Genomic DNA, 17,638 nt, shown 5'->3' on the forward strand with positions numbered 1-17,638 from the left:
GTTAAATGGACTTTAATATTATAAGATTCTGTTTTTGGTATGGCCAGTTGAGAGACAAATATTGCTTTAGATAATGACTTGGTCTTCAAATTATATTCCAACATCTTTAACTCTGTTTGGATGGTGGGGCCACTTTTGCCTTAGATCTGGATGTTGACACCTGACATGCACTCATCAATGGCACGGTGGCTCAGTGGTTAGCACTGCTGCCTCACAGCATCAGGACCCGGGGTCAATTCCCATCTTGGGCAACTGTCTGTGTGGAGTTTGCATATTCTCCCATATCTGCGTGGGTTTCCTCCGGGTGCTCCAGTTTCCTCCCACAGTCCAAGAATGTGCACATTAGGTGAATTGACCATACTAAATTGCCCGTAGTGTTAGATGAAGAGGTAAATGTAGGGGAATGGGTCTGGGTGGGTTGCTGTTCAGAGGGTCAGTGTGGACTTGTTGGGTCGAAGGGCCTGTTTCCACACTGTAAGTAATTTAATCTAATCTAAATCTCGGACAATAGTGTAGGGGAATGGGTCTGAGTGGGTTACTCTTTGGGGAGGCAGTGTAGACTTGATGGGATTTATCAGTCAATTGGAAAACTACAATATCTGATACTGCCTTACATAACACCTTTTCCTCGAACAGAAACAAATGTACACGGAGGAACTAAAGTATGTAAATTACATTGCGGTATCAAACTGCTCTAACTACATTGCAGGAATTGACATGTCAGTTATCTTGCTGACATAGTAAATGACAGTGAGCCCATGCATTTGGGAATTTTTGAACAGTATTTAAAAGGGAGACTTGAACCAGAGGAGCTGACACTCCAGAGGCAACATCAGTACATGAAGCAGGAACGTCAGGAGAGAGAACATCAACATTGACCTTAGCTCAGCCAGCTTTCACCAGGGTAATACAATCGTCTTTACCATCTAGTGCTGCCGAAGCAGATTTTAATCCAGTGTAAGAACGGAGTAATTTAAGAACTGAGGTTACTTAGGAAATAGAGGAAAAAAAACAATATACATCATCTGTTTCAATGATAATAATCTGAACATTTCATCTCTTTATTGTTCTGACTTATTGGTATGATTTAGTATTTTTGAAGGTCTGTAATGCTAGACATTTTATTTCTTTATTTTCTCATCTTTTTCCTGATGAATTTGTCCTGAAGAATCTGCGCCTAGGTATCTTTGTATCTAAAATGTCACTGTAAGTGTAGACTTGTAAATTTTTCACTGTACTCATGTGAATACATGTGACAATGAACCTAATTCTATTCAGTTCAAGTTCAATCACATCCCGTGCTCAACTACGTCTCATTATCAGTACGTATGCAAGTAAACCAGGGTTAAAAATCACACAACACCAGGCTATAGTCCAACAGGTTTATGTGGAAGCACTAGCTTTCGGAGTGCAGCTCTTTCATTAGGTGGAAGCACGACGTAGTGATTCCAAAAAAACCTGTTGGTCGATAACTTGGTGTTGTGTGATTTTTAACTTAATAGTCTGAAACATTGTCAATCATTTGGATGATATGCTACTGTTTGTTTCTTGTATAGCAGGACCCGGTGCCTTTCTGTCAGGGATAAGTTGTTGGGAGTGTCTATCCAGACGAACTGTGCACTGCATCTGGTGAGTGGGATTTGTGATTTCAGAGTTTTACTTCGCCAAGGTACCTAGCATCCCTTGCTGTCTGGCCAAGTTGGCAATCTGTGTTTTCAGTTCTCAGTTTACCGTGGACAGTCTCTGTCTCATCTTGTTACAGTTGACCTTACCTACATCAACATTTCCAGGAGTTGATTCATGCCTTTTGCTTTCAAACTTTGAACTTGATTATGTTATGGTCACGAGAATTAGAACTACCGGTATGTTTATTGTCAGGTGAACTCAAATTACACAAGAACACGGGGGTGGCACGGTGGCACAGTGGTTAGCACTGCTGCCTCACAGCGCCAGGGACCTGGGTTCAATTCCCGCCTCAGGCGACTGACTGTGTGGAGTTTGCACATTCTCCCCGTGTCTGCGTGGGTTTTCTCCGGGTGCTCCGGTTTCCTCCCACAGTCACAAAGATGTGCTGGTCAGGTGAATTGGCCATGCTAAATTGCCCGTAGTGTTAGGTAAGGGGTAAATGTAGGGGTATGGGTGGGTTGCACTTCGGCGGGTCGGTGTGGACTTGTTGGGCCGAAGGGCCTGTTTCCATACTGTAAGTAATCTAATCTAAACAGGAGTACAGTGAAAGGTGCACAATGTTGTCAACACACGGCACCATTTTAGGTACAAAGTACTGAGATAGAGAAAATAGAAAATCATAGAAAATAATAAGGAACGAAGTTACACGACATTACAGATATACATAAAAGAGTATAAGTTTGGTAGACAAGAAATAAAGCTCAAAATATCGACATTACAGTCTTTCTTAAAGGTCTTCCACATGGTCTGACCGCGCTCCAACGATTCCCAACCAGTAACCATCGTTCCTCTGGGTCTGGTGGGCATTGTTCCCACTCCCGGCTCAGTGATCATCCCCACTCCGGGATGACTAACCATCCCTGCTTCAGGCTTGGTGACCATCCCCACTCCGGGATCACTGACTATCCCCACTTCGGGATCACTGACCATCCCCACTCCGGGATCACTGACTATCATCACTTCGGGATCACTGACCATCCATGCTTCAGGATCACTGACCATCACCACTCCAGGATTACTGACCATCCCCACTCTGGGATCACTGACTATCCCCACTTCAGGATCACTGACCATCCCCACTCCAGGATCACTGACCATCCCCACTCCAGGATTACTGACCATCCCCGCTTCGGGATCACTGACCATCCAAGCTTTAGGATCACTGACCAGCCCCTCTCCGGGATCACTGACCACCCCCACTCCGGGATCATTGACTATCCCTGCTTTGGGATCACTGACCATCCATGCTTCAGGATCACTGACCATCCACGCTCTGGAATCACTGACCATCCTTGCTCCGGGATCACTGAGTATCCCCGCACCAGGAACACTGACTATCCCCGCACAAGGATCATTGACCATCTCTACTCTGGGATCACTGACCATCCCCGCTCTGGGATCACTGACATCCCCGCACCAGGATCACTGACCATGCCTACTCCGGGATCACTGACGATTCCTGCTCCATGTTTGGTCACCATCCCTACTCCAGGATCAGTGACCATCCCTACTCCAGAACCATTGACCATCTACACTCTGGAATCACTTGACCATCCCCACTGTGGGGACACTGACCATCCCCACTCTGGGATGCTGCCCGATCTTCTCTGCTTTTCCAGCACCACTCTAACCTAGAATCCCAGATTACTGCCCATCCCAGATCTGGGATCACTGCCCATTCCCACTCCGGGATCACTGAGAATCCTCACTCCAGCATCACTGCCCATCCCCACTCCAGTATCACTGATCATCGCCACTCCAGCATCACTGACCATCCCTACACCAGGCTCAGTGACCATTGCCCCTCCGGGATCACTGACCATCCAACCTCCGGATCACTGACTATTCCTGCTCCGGGATCACTGACCATCCCCAGTCCGGGTTCGGTGACCATCCTGGGCCCAAGGATCACTGACCATCCCGGTTCCAGGATCACTGACCATCCGCATTCCGGGATCACTGACAATTTATGCTCTGGAATCACAGACGATCCCCACTCCAGAATCGCTGACCATCCCTGCTCCAGGATCACTGACCATCCACGTTCCAGGAGCACTGACCATCCCCGCTCTGGGCTCAGTGACCATCCCTGCTCCGGAATCACTGATCATTGCCCCTCCGGGATCACTGGCCATCCCAACTGCCGGATCACTTGGCATCCCCATCCTGGAATCACTGACCATCCCCGCTCCAGGATACTGCCTGACCTTCTCTGTTTTTCCAGCACCACTCTAATCTAGAATCCCAGATTACTGCCTATCCCAGATCTGGGATCACAACCCATCCCCACTCCGGAATCACTGCCCATCCCCACTCCGGAATCACTGCCCATTCCTGCACCGGGATCACTGACAATCCCCACTCCAGCATCACTGCCCATCCCCACTCCAGCATCACTGCCCATCGCCACTCCAGCATCACTGACCATCCCTACACCAGGCTCAGTGACCATTGCCCCTCCGGGATCACTGACCATCCAACCTCCGGATCACTGACTATTCCCGCTCCGGGATCACTGACCATCCCCAGTCCGGGTTCGGTGACCATCCGGGGCCCCAGGATCACTGACCATCCCGGTTCCAGGATCACTGACCATCCGCATTCCGGGATCACTGACAATTTATGCTCTGGAATCACAGACGATCCCCACTCCAGAATCGCTGACCATCCCTGCTCCAGGATCACTGACCATCCACGTTCCAGGAGCACTGACCATCCCCGCTCCGGACTCAGTGACCATCCCTGCTCCGGAATCACTGATCATTGCCCCTCCGGGATCACTGGCCATCCCAACTGCCGGATCACTTGGCATCCCCATCCTGGGATCACTGTCCATCCGCACACCGGGATTACTGCCAATCCCCAATCTGGAATCACTGACCATCCCCGCTCTGGGATGCTGCCCGACCTTCTCTGTTTTTCCAGCACCACTCTAATCTAGGATCCCAGATTACTGCCCATCCCAGATCTGTGATCACAACCCATCCACACTCCGGGATCACTGCCTATTCCCACACTGGGATCACTGCCCATCCCCACTCCGGGATCACTGACAATCCCCACTCAGGGATCGCTGCTCATACCCACTTCGGGATCACTGCCCATCCCCACTCTGGGATCACTGCCCATTCCCACACCGGGATCACTGCCCATCCCCACTCCAGCATCACTGACCATTCCCACTCTGGGATCACAGACCATCCCTGCTCTGGGATTACTGACAATTCCCCACTCTGGGATCACTGACCATCCCCACTCTGGGAACACAGATCATCCCCACACTCTGGGATCACTGACAATCCCCACACTCTGGGCTCAGTGACCATCCCTACTCCAGTTTCGGTGACGATCCCCGCTCCAGGAGCGCTGACCATCCCTCTTTGGAATCACTGACCATGCACCCTCCGGATCACTGATTATTCCTGCTCCAGGAGCACTGACCATCCCCACTCCAGAATCAGTGACTTTCCCCACTCCGGAATCACTGACCATCCCCTCTCCGGGACGCTGCCTGACCTACTGTGCTTTTCCATCATCACCCCAGGGTCACTGACCATCTACGCTCTGGAATCACTGCCCATCCCCACTCCAGCATCACTGCCCATCCCCACTCCGGGATCACTGACCATACCCACTCCGGGATCACTGACCATCACCACTCCAGCATCACTGACCATCCCCACTCCAACATCACTGCCCATCCCCACTCCAGGATCCATGACCATCCCTACTCCAGTCTCAGTGACCATCCCCACTCTGGGATCACTAACTATCCCAGTTCCGGGATCACTGACCAACCCTGCTCCGGGATTACTGACTATCCCTACTCCAGGATCACTGACCATCCGTGCTCTGGGATCACTGACCATTCCCGCTCCAGGCTTGGTGACCATCCCCGTAGCAGAATCACTGACCATCCCCGCTCCGGAATCACTGACCATCCCTGCTCCAGGATCACTGACCATCCACCCTCTGGATCACTGACCATCCCCACTCCAACATCACTGCCCATCCCCACTCCGGAATCAGTGACCATTCCCACTCCGGGATCACTGCCCATTCCCACACCAGGATCACTGACAAACCCCACTCCAGCATCACTGACCATTCCCACTCTGGGATCACAGACCATGCCTGCTCTGGGATTACTGACAATCCCCCCACTCTGGGATCACTGCTCATCCCCACTCTGGGATCACTGCCCATTCCCACACCGGGATCACTGACAATCCCCACTCTGGGATCACAGACAATCCCTGCTCTGAGATTACTGTCAATCCCTCCACTCTGAAATCACAGACCATCCCCACTCCGGAATCAGTGACCATCCCCACTCCGGGATCACTGACCATCCCCTCTCCGGGACGCTGCCTGACCTACTGTGCTTTTCCATCATCACTCCAGGATCACTGACCATCTACGCTCTGGAATCACTGACCATTCCCAATCTGGAATCACTGACCATCTATGCTCTGGAATCACTGACCATTCCCAATCTGGAATCACTGACCATCTATGCTCTGGAATCACTTGGCCATCCCCGATCCAGGATGCTGCCCGACCTTCTCTGCTTTTCCAGCACCATTCTAACCTAGAATCCCAGATTACTGCCCATGCCAGATCTGGGATCACAACCCATCCCCACTCCGGGATTACTGCTCATACCCACTCCTCGATCACTGACCATTCCCGCTCTGGGATCACTGACCATCCCTGTTCTGGGATCACAGACCATCCGCACTCTGGGATCACTGACTATCCCTGCTCTGGGATTACTGACAATCCCCACACTCTGGGATCACTGACCATCCATGCTTTGGGATTACTGACAATCCCCACACTCTGGAATCACTGACCATCCCTGCTCGGGGAATACTGACAATCCCCACTCTGGGATCATTGACCATCCCTGCTCTGGGATTACTGACAACCCCCACACTCTGGAATCACTGACCATCCCTGCTCGGGGAACACTGACAATCCCCACATTCTGGCATTACTGACAATCCCCACACTCTGGAATCACTGACCATCCCTGCTCTGCGGTGACTGACTATCCCCACACTCTGGAATCACTGACCATCCCTGCTCGGGGATCACTGACAATCCCCACACTCTGGGCTCAGTGACCATCCCCACTCCAGTTTCGATGACGATCCCCACTCCAGGAGCACTGACCATCCCTCTTTGGGATCAATGATTATCCACCCTCCGGATCACTGACTATTTCCACTCCGGGATCACTGACCATCCCCCCTCCGGATCACTGACTATTCCCGATCCAGGAGCACTGACCATCCCCTCTTTGGGATCACGGACCATTCCCACTCCAGGATCACTGACAATTTATGCTCTGGAATCACAGACCATCCCCGCTCCAGTTTCAGTGACCGTCCCCGATCAGGGTCACTTACCATCCCCTCGCTGGGATTAATTACCATCCCCACTGCGGGAACACTGACCATTCACACTCTGGGATCAGTGACCACTTCCGCTCTGGGATCACTGACCATCCACACTCCGGAATCACTGACTATTCCTGCTCCAGGAGCACAGACCATCCCCTCTTTGGGATCACTGACCATCCACCCTCCGGATCACTGAATATTCCCGCTCCGGGATCACTGACCATCCCCACTCCGGGTTCGGTGACTATCCTGGGTCCAGGATCACTGACCATCCCCATTCCGGGATCATTGACAATTTATGCTCTGGAATCACAGACCATCCCCGCTCCAGTTTCAGTGACCATCCCCGATCAGGGTCACTTACCATCCCCTCGCTGGGATTAATTACCATCCCCACTGCGGGAACACTGACCATTCACACTCTGGGATCAGTGACCACTTCCGCTCTGGGATCACTGACCATACCCACTCCGGAATCACTGACCAAATCCGCTCTGGAATCGCTGACCATCCCCACTCCGGAATCGCTGACCATCCCCGCTCCACGATCACCGACCATCCCGGTCCAGGATCACTGACCGTCCCCACGCCGGGCTCGGTGACCATCCTTGCTCCGGAATCACTGACCATCGCCCCTCCAGGATCATTGACCATCCACCCTCCGGATCACTGACTATTCCTGCTCTGGGATCACTGACTATCCCCAGTCCGGGTTCAGTGACCATCCTGGGTCCAGGATCACCGATCATGCCGGTTTCGGGATCACTGACCATCTCCATTCCGGGATCACTGACAATTTATGCTCTGGAATCACAGACAATCCCCAATCCGGAATCGCTGACCATTCCCGCTCCAGGTTCGCTGATCATCCCCGTTCCAGGATCACTGACCATCCCCGCTCCGGGCTCAGTGACCATCCCTGCTCCGGAATCACTGGCCATTGCCCCTCCGGGATCACTGACCAACCCAACTGCTGGATCACTTGGCATCCCCACTCTGCGATCACAACCCATCCGCGCACCGGGATTACTGCCAATCTCCAATCTGGAATCACTGACCATCCCTGCTCCAGAATGCTGCCCGACCTTCTCTGTTTTTCCAGCACCACTCTAGTCTAGAATCCCAGATTACTGCCCATCCCAGATCTGGGATCACAACCCATCCCCACTCCGGAATCAGTGACCGTCCCCATTCCGGGATCACTGACCATCCCATCTCCGGGATGCTGCCTGACCTACTGTGCTTTTCCATCATCACTCCAGAATCACTGACCATCTACGCTCTGGAATCACTGCCCATTCCCACTCTGGGATCACTACCCATTCCCACTCCGGGATCACTGACAATCCCCACTCCAGCCTCACTGCCCATCCCCACTCCGGGATCACTGACCATCCCCACTCGGGGATCACTGACCATCCCCACTCCAACATCACTGCCCATCCCCACTCTGGGATCCATGACCATCCCTACTCCAGGCTCAGTGACCATCCCCACTTTGGGATCACTGACTATCCCCGCTCCGGGATCACTGACCATCCCTGCTCCAGGATCACTGACTATCCAGATTGGGAATGGTCAGTGATTCCAGGGCGTAGATGGTCAGTGATCCTGGAGTGATGATGGAAAAGCACAGTAGGTCTGGCAGCGTCCCGGAGAGGGGATGGTCAGTGATCGCAAAGTGGGGATGGTCAGTGATCCTGGAGTGGGGATGGTCACTGATTCCGGAGTGGGGATGGGCAGTGATTCCGCAGTGGGGATGGGTTGTGATCCCAGAGCTGGGATAGGCAGTAATCTGGGATTCTAGATTAGAGTGGTGCTGGAAAAACAGAGAAGGTCAGGCAGCATCCTGGAACGGGGATGGTCAGTGATTCCAGATTGGGGATTGGCAGTAATCCCGGTGTGCGGATGGACAGTGATCCCAGAGTGGGGATGCCATGTGATCCGGCAGTTGGGATGGTCAGTGATCCCGGAGGGGCGATGGTCAGTGCTTCCGGAGCAGGGATGGCCACCGAGCCCGGAGCCGGGATGGTCAGTGATTCCGGAGTGGGGATGGTCAGCGATTCCGGAGCGGAGTTGGTCCGTGATCCCAGAGCAGGGATGGTCACTGATCCCAGAGTGTGAAGGGTCAGTGTTCCCGCAGTGGGGATGGTAATTAATCCTGGCAAGGGGGTGGTAAGTGACCCTGATCAAGGATGGTCAGCGAACCTGGAGCGGGAATGGTCTGGGATTCCAGAGCATAAATTATCAGTGATCCCGGAACCAGGATGGTCAGTGATCCTGGACTCAGGATGGTCACCAAACCCGGAGTGGGGATGGTCTGTGATTCCAGAGCATAAATTGTCAGTGATCCCGGAGGGGCGATGGTCGGTGATTCCGGAACCGGGATGGTCAGTGATCCTGGACCCAGGATAGTCACCGAACCCGGAGTGGGCATGGTCAGTGATCCTGGAGCAGGAATAATCAGTGATCCGGAGGGTGGATGGTCAGTGATCCCAAAGAGGGGATATTCAGTGATCCCAGAGCCGGGATGGTCAGTGATTCTGGTACGGGGATGGTCACCAAGCCTGGAGCGGGAATGGTCAGTGATCCCGGAGTGAGGATAGTCACTGACCATTGTTAGGACGGAGCTACCGTCCCCGTGTTCGTTTGAAGGAGAGAAACACTGGATCTGATTCAAAATATAAGCTGTTTACTGAGAGAGAGACGTACACAAAAATACAGTGAGATGTTTACAGCTCACTGGAGAAAGCGCCTTCTGATCTATTGTTCTCTCTGTCTAGCTTTTAGCCCCTCGCATCCCAGTGCTACATCCTTATTTGGTAGGAAGTGGTATACTCTTATGGGATTGGTCCCAAAACTGATAACATTCGGTTACCTCAGTATGAGCTACGTGCAATCTAACACGGTTTCAATGTCCTGTTATCTGTTCACCCTCCCTGGGGCCTCATTATGCCATCAGCTCTTCAGTCTGTTCTTAGTGTAACATAATGGCTTACTGTTGTCTAGTGAAGCTAACAATTTCCAGACTTGCTAATACTACCTTACGTGAGCACTACCTAACAATAAAGTTTCTGAACACAACCTAACCTTAATAATGCTTCCTAACACTCCCTCCCTTGGCCTCAGACGAGGCCACACAACATACAGCAATTCGCGCGCAGCAGTCAGGACCCGGATGGTCGGTGAGCGCCCCTCCGTCGCTCCTTTGCAAGACCGACCATTTAGCTAAACCGGGCTTGTCTGACTCTAGGGAGACATAGTTATAGGGGATAGGAGTCCCTAAGCAGCATACAACTACACAAAGCATTCCGCGCCGCAAAATCCCTACTCTATGCGCCTCTCCAGTTCGCATACAATCGTTAAGGCACGAGAAGCAGTGAAATAATACATAACAGACATAAGCACTCAAAAGTTGTAAACATATACAAAAAGCCACCTCAAAACCAACAAAATGATTACTGAGTATGATAACAAAAGCAAAGAGAACCAGAGGAAAACACAAAGTGGATGAGTTAGGACGCCTGCAGAATGAAGGTTTGCTGTCCAAAGAACACCCAATTGTACAACCTCCCAGTAAACTCGGTCGTATTACACCATGACATCTTAAAATAAATTTTCAAACTACTGACATAGTGTCAAATCTTTTTGCAATAGGATTCAATGAGCTCTCCTTCCTTCCCAAAGGTTTGTTGTTAAGTCGGTTCTGGAAGATGACACAAAACTGGCATTTTCCTTTGTCAAAAATACAGTGAATACAATGTCAAACTGCTGGGTCCACGATTTTCCTTATATCAAGCTGCTTTGCAAGCCAGAAACTTGACCAGATTCCCGACACGGATACAAAGGCCAGGCATCTGCTAAAACCACATGACCACAGGCCATTATTCTGAAGGTCAATGCACGACTGTGCCTGTCTTAGGTTGTCCCTCACTCGAGGAATCTTACCCGTCATTGGCTAACCAGTCACCTTCACTTGACCAATAAAAACCCACATCCATTTTACAGCTGTCAAGTACGGACACGGGCAGTGGTCACTGGCTTATCATTGTGAACAGTGGCCGTCGAGACCAATCGAAGCCATTTAGGAATACCAGATGATGGCTAGGAATCTCTTGAGTGAACAATAGTCTCTTGAGTCTCGAGGCATATAGCACTTCACAATCTCTAACTGCAGCATAAAAGCACAAATTTACCTGTTGTCAATTTGAACGGGAAAGAGAGAGAGAAAAAAATACACAACTAGGGGGTCTCTGCACCTCAGCCCTCACATTCTGAGGCCCTAATATGGGAAGGATTAGAAATGAGAGATACAGTTATAAAGTAAAATCATAAGTTGTCCCGTGCTTCTCTCTCAGGCATATCTCCTCCATTCCCTCTGATACCGATCCCGTAATCTTTCCATGGGGTGCCCCCATCACAGGCTCCTCCAGCGCCGCTGCCTGGTATGCGGGTGGGGGTTATCCTTTCCCGTCAGGGCATGGTCGATCGTTCGTGTCACAAGCGTCCTGATACATGGTATACAACAACAACCACAGGTAATAAAGATAGCAACAGAGATGCATAAACCAAGGGCCAGCTGTCCCAGCACAGTTCCCCATCTACCGAATGTGCTATTCAGCCAATCTATCACTGGGTTTTTTACCCCCGGCTGTTGCTTCAGCTCAGTGGCTAAGGCTCGGAGTTTTATCAAGGTTTTAGTGAGCTTGCCATCCGGGCCAGTGTTGTTTGATACTGTCCCTCTTTCCCAGCCTCCCATTCAGTAAATAACCTGTTTCTTCCTAATCTTTCCACTTGCCAACCAATTTTATATCCACCTCAATAAACTAAATCTATTCCCACATTCTTTAATTTTACGCACTAATCCCTTAATGAGACTTTGTTAAAAGTCTTCAGAAATTCCCAATAAACCACCTCCACTGGCTCCCTTTCGGTAACCTCATTATTTACATCCTCAAAACATTCCAGTAAATTTGTCAAGCTTGACTTCCCTTTCATAAATCTATGCTGACTGTCTCCAATCCTGATAATGGTTCCCAAATGCTCAGCTATTCAGGCGATGGAGGATCCATTTACTGTGTAATCCCACGTATCTTAGGACCCAAATAGAAAAGTACGGCACAGAAGATTTCCCTCCCTGCTGATACAGAATCTATATTTAACACCACATTTTGCAGAACAGTTCCAAAGGTTCCCCATTTTCCATAAGGACGAAAAAAATGTTCAGATCTGTGGCCTTTGAAACAGTGACCTCCAATCCTCATCTCATTTTTAAATGGACTAACTCCTGAACACAACTTTCCTTTCAAATACAGTTTTTTCATGGATTATTCCACAAGTGTAGCCATCACTATCCTTTATAAGAGCTCTAACAGATCATCATTACACTTTCCTCTGCAACAGCACAGCGAAAATATTTAATGATAATAAAAGTACTGGCGATGTTTAAGTAAAAAAAATGACCACTTTTCACCTTAAGATTACCTCATCTGTTTTGACTATGCTTTTATACTACATTATATTCTTGATTTTATCATTCCAAATGCCACTTTCTCATTCCTTTATTTTCCTTCTGTTGCTTTTGCTTTAGTCAATTTATTCTTGAAAGCTCAAATCTAAATGTATTTTCTTCAGTCAGACTATATTACCTTGCTCTCTGTTCAACTGGTTTTAAAACATTCTCCACGGTTATCTCACTATTCAAACTGTTTCTTTTAAATGTTGTCACTAAAATAAACATCCCGATGACTTTATCTTTCAGACTCCATTTTTTTGATCTGAACCTAATCTGGTCGTTACTACCATGTGCTAAGAGTTGAACCTTCAACCTTCAAGTCATTCACTCTTCTGTTTAACCACCTAGAACCAAAACTGGAAACGTTCCTGGTGCAAACTGCTGATTAACAACTAGTCCAGGATGCGCCCCAAAACCTTTTCTCATTTGTCGTCTATACAATTAGCGTGTGCATTATCATGATTCTGTTCCTACTTCAAACATCTCTGAATATTAGAACATAGAACATCGAAAAATACAGTGCAGTACAGGTCCTTAAACATCCTCAATTATAGCGTATTTCATTATAGTACCTATTTCCAACACATCAAAACTGGCTGCACACCCAACTGAACTGGTCAAACAAGCTAACAACTTTCTTCTTTCAGATACAAAACCACCTTTCTGTGATGACCCAGCAGAATTTATCAGAATGCAAACAAGCTTAAGGCTGTTGTCTCAAAGTCAATTCCAACTTATCCTGCTCAATTTCTAAGCCTATAAAGTTTCCCAAAACTTGACTTCCAATGTTAAAATTGACTTTAAACATAGCTATAATAATTGCTCAAATACCACAGAATCACTCATAGAAAATTATTGGCATTTATTGACATGAAACATATCTGAAAGTTTAACTGTGGCACTGATAGAACATTGCTAGATCTAATTTAGTAAGACAAATTTAAATTCAATCCATAAATGCATTTGTACGATTTCCACAGCTTCCATTTTATACTTCCCACCTCTTCTGTTGATTTCAAAACTCAGCTTGGTCTGGGGCCAGGCTGACAGCCGCTGCAATTCCTTCTTTGCACGCTATGAGGTAGATTAGTTTAACCGGTCCTCTCCTGTTCCTCTAAAATGCCCTATCCTTCCACAATAATGGCATCCTGCCTGTGGAGACCTTCGTCTCTGCCCCTGTCGCTCAAACTCTCTATCAAATGCTCCTCCATGTCTCTCCCTACTCCCTTTCTTCCCTGCCCTACATGCTATCACTCGCTGCTCCGGTTGCTCACTTTTGGCTGCATTCTTCCCCTAATTACCTCATCAACCGCAGCTACCATCATTTACGCGTTCTGCTCCTGTCACTCGCCCTTTCTGTCTTTACAAACACTTTCTGTGCCCCTCCTAACAATGCGTGATGACAAAATGTTCAAGAACAAACCTTTCAGCTCAGTGATTAAACTTAGAACCTGAGCTACATATCTTCTCAAAAAACTGCAAATACACTTCCTTTCTGAAAGATAGTCCTAATTTACTAAACTAGGCAAGATTCACCTGTGATCTGTTGTTGAATCTCAGAAGAGATTAGTGTCTGGTATTTGTACTGTAACCCATACCCATTATCCATTCACAAATTAATTACAGACCCATAAGCTCCTCCATCAACAGGGGTAGGGTCATCTTCCAGTTTTTTGAAATCTTGTACTAAATTCATATCCAGTACTTAATAATGAACAAGGGGAATAAGTCTCTTACTCTTAACCACAACTAAAATTTAGTGAATGAAAAGGCTAAAGTTAATCATAGCTGTCTTTGTACAGCCTACTAGGTATGTGTCCAGATGCTTATTAACGAAGACCTGTTCAAAGTATTAAAAAGGTTTTAGCCACCATCAGATCTGCATAATTGAAAAAATGAAGAGAAAGTGCTTGACTTGAAGTCTGTAGGAATATAAATGCAACATTTTAGTACACAGTGTTATATTACCAATATGGAAAAATCTATCTGATTTCTTATCTCATCTTTCCTAGAACCGTCATAACCAGGTTTGGAATTGTGGAATTAAAATTAGGTGTTTGACCACAGTTGTATTAGGAATTGGCACAAAATTTGTGTGACCAGGACTGAATCCCTCCTGTTAGTGAATAGCTGTGAAAAGTACTATATAACAACCAGAAATTTAAATCCAGACTTTGTAATACAAAAATATAATATTACTCTATCATCCAGGCATCCTTAAGACTTAAAATTTATTCCTCTTCAGAAAATCCCATTTCCCTCTAGAACTAAATTTCGAATCAACCTTGTGCAAATAAACCATTTAGCAAAATTGATACCATAATGATGTCATTCACTGTAGAGTGCGAAGCTTGAACAGATAGAGCTTCAACACCCATTCCACGCAATAAGCTCAGCTCAGAATCTAAGCAAAACCGATGGCAGAATATTGGCATCTCAAAATCATTGATTACTGAGGCTAAAGCTGTAGCACGATGATCATGTAAAAAATGCATGCCTGCAGGTCTTAGAAAAGACAGACATAGAGACCTACTAAACTTCACCAACAAAACTAAATATTAAATTGAGAGAGAAAAAAAAAATGCTGTTTGATTATTTTGATAAACTGCGAACAACTCCGGATGGTGCAAATGTCTTGTTAACACAAACAAAAGATCGAGAAAATAGAAAAAATAACAAAACGCATTGAAGTAGAAAACCATCTGGAGAGGGAGGGAGGAAAGAACAGCAGCAGGTTTCACTTTCCGTAACACCATGCCTTCAACAGACGAGCGCTCCAGTATCCCCATATAAGTTTCCTTTTTTTTTCCTAGTAAATAGTATATTTAAAGTAGACATTAAACCAGCCCACATATACATACTGGGTTTTTATCATAGATTAATCTGTTCTGAAAATCCTATCAAATTCTCAACCAAGACCGTTATTTCCTCTTATATGTTCCGACCTCCCCACTAGTGAGGGGAACACACACTCACCTTATCTCCTCGTTTTCTATCGGTACTTTCCAAAGGGGACAAATCATTACGTTCTTCCATTTTCCTTTCTTCTAAGAAATATTGCAATGTCCTTAGATTCCCATATCCTTAAACACCAATTTACCAATTCATGCTTGTCTTACTTTAATGCCTGTAACTAACTTGTAAGCATATTTATATTTACGTCCATTTATCCAGTATTCAATTTTCAAAATGTAAAATGCATACAGTTACCAATTTTGAAGACCATTGTGATCACTCAGTTTTAGTTCCCCATTTTAGATCCAAAAGTAGTTTTCTTAAGTACTGCTGGTCAATCATTACTCAATTAAAATACTTTAGGTCGTAAAAATAATCAGAGCTGTCTTACAACAATTTGTCAATTCAAGTTAAAAACTTCTAACGCATGCACAATGGTCAAATCCAAGGTCACAGATAATAACCATGGAAACTTTCATTTTTTACAATTACCCACTGTCGAACGAAACTTCGACTGTCCTTCATATATTGCTTTTATGTAAAAATAAAAGAGGTTAGTAAGAAAAGTAGTTAGGGAGTCATGACTCATAAAAGAACAGAAGTTATTAGCCTTAAAAAATCATGTTAAGCTCACATAAAAAGAAATCACTTTAAACAGCAGTCCCGGAACTCAAGCTCTAGAAACAAAAAACAAGAATTCAATCACCAAGCAAACAGATGCATCTAAATCATGTTAAGTTAACATAAAACGAAATCACTTTAAACAGCAGTCCTGGAACTCAAGCTCTAGAAACAAAACTTACTCATTCAATCACCAACAAACCAATGTGCATTCAATCACAAAGGGTTAAATGTTTTGCTAGCTATACTCGCGCTCTCTCTCTTTTTGCACAGTCCTTTGTGAATCCCCTTACCCCTAACCCTTATTTCTCGCAATCCTTCTATCCGTCCTTCTCTTGGTTCCTCTTCCCTTAGTCTCCTTCACCTTCCCTTTTGCTTTATCTATCTCTGTTTGTTCTGAAGCTTCAGTTTGTTATTTTGGTTAAAAGAAAAATTAACTCTGTCTGCAACTTGACCATGAAGTCACTGTCAACATAATACTGGGTCCAGGGCACTACATATTTTGGCTCTATATTGTTATAATTTTAAAAATATCTCAATGTCGTTTATACAACTGTGAATTAAACTCAATGGGAGTTCCCTAGCCAATCAGAGCCCTCCATTGCTGAATGGGAGTTCCTCGTCCAATAGAAAAAAAACACACACACACCTGGCTGCCGCAGTCCATTGAGAGAAAAAAAATCACAGAAATTCACACCCACTTGAGAAAAGCAATCAAACTGCCGGCTGTGCAAACAGAAACCCCTTGAAAAAAAAATCATTATAAACCACAAGCAATTCCACCCCGGTGGCAATGGAAACCAGAGAGAGAAATAAATTTGGAAGTCAATGACTGCCCAGACCATGCAGTATTTATACATTAAAACATATTCACAATTTATTTGGAAATTGTACTTGCTATGAATTGACACAGGGAGGAATAAAAGGGAACTTTATAGGTTCAGGAATTATACCAAAGATCAAAGTTTTTTTTTGTCTTGTAATGTTTTAAAAACTTTACTCACGCAAAATAGAGCGTCTGAGCTATAGCCAAATCTCACAATACGAATACTCTAGTCTCTGGACTAGAAATTGCTTCGCTTATAATCCTTATCTGCAGTGACTGCAGCTTTAATATTTTATATTGAAATTGAATCAACAATTAGTAATTTAGAACACTAATTATTAAAATCAGTTTGTATTTCATCCCAGATTACTAAATTCCATATTAATTTAGTTGCATTATTGTCTTTATTCCTACAATATAGATATTTCAAGCTTTTTGGACCCTATCCAATAAGATGCACTCTAAACAAGATTTTTTTTGAATATTAATTTGTTTTGCGACGTGTTACCTGGTGTGATAAATTTTGAGCACGATTACCTGCTGTCTCTTCTATATTTATAAGAACATTGGAAGAGTTGGATGGAAAACTCTTTTTCTACTAGAACATATTCAAATTCACAAAAATTG

General features: G+C 46.4%; 1 protein-coding gene across 4 annotated transcripts in view; it reads left to right on the top strand.

Moving 5' to 3' along the window:
• The window catches only part of LOC132815902 (protein rapunzel-like), a 51,251-nt gene that overhangs the window by 6,056 nt on the left and 27,557 nt on the right, over window positions 1-17,638 (top strand). For 2 of the 4 annotated variants that reach the window (XM_060825271.1, XM_060825270.1), the window contains exon 2: window positions 1,560-1,629. The gene's annotated coding sequence lies outside the window, so the exon portion shown is untranslated. Of the gene's footprint in view, window positions 1-750; window positions 905-1,556; window positions 1,630-17,638 lie in introns of those variants that run through there. The other 2 variants (XM_060825269.1, XM_060825272.1) reach the window with 2 other exon arrangements.

Source organism: Hemiscyllium ocellatum, chromosome 5 (assembly GCF_020745735.1).
Source record: "Hemiscyllium ocellatum isolate sHemOce1 chromosome 5, sHemOce1.pat.X.cur, whole genome shotgun sequence".
Taxonomy (NCBI): Eukaryota; Metazoa; Chordata; class Chondrichthyes; order Orectolobiformes; family Hemiscylliidae; genus Hemiscyllium; species Hemiscyllium ocellatum.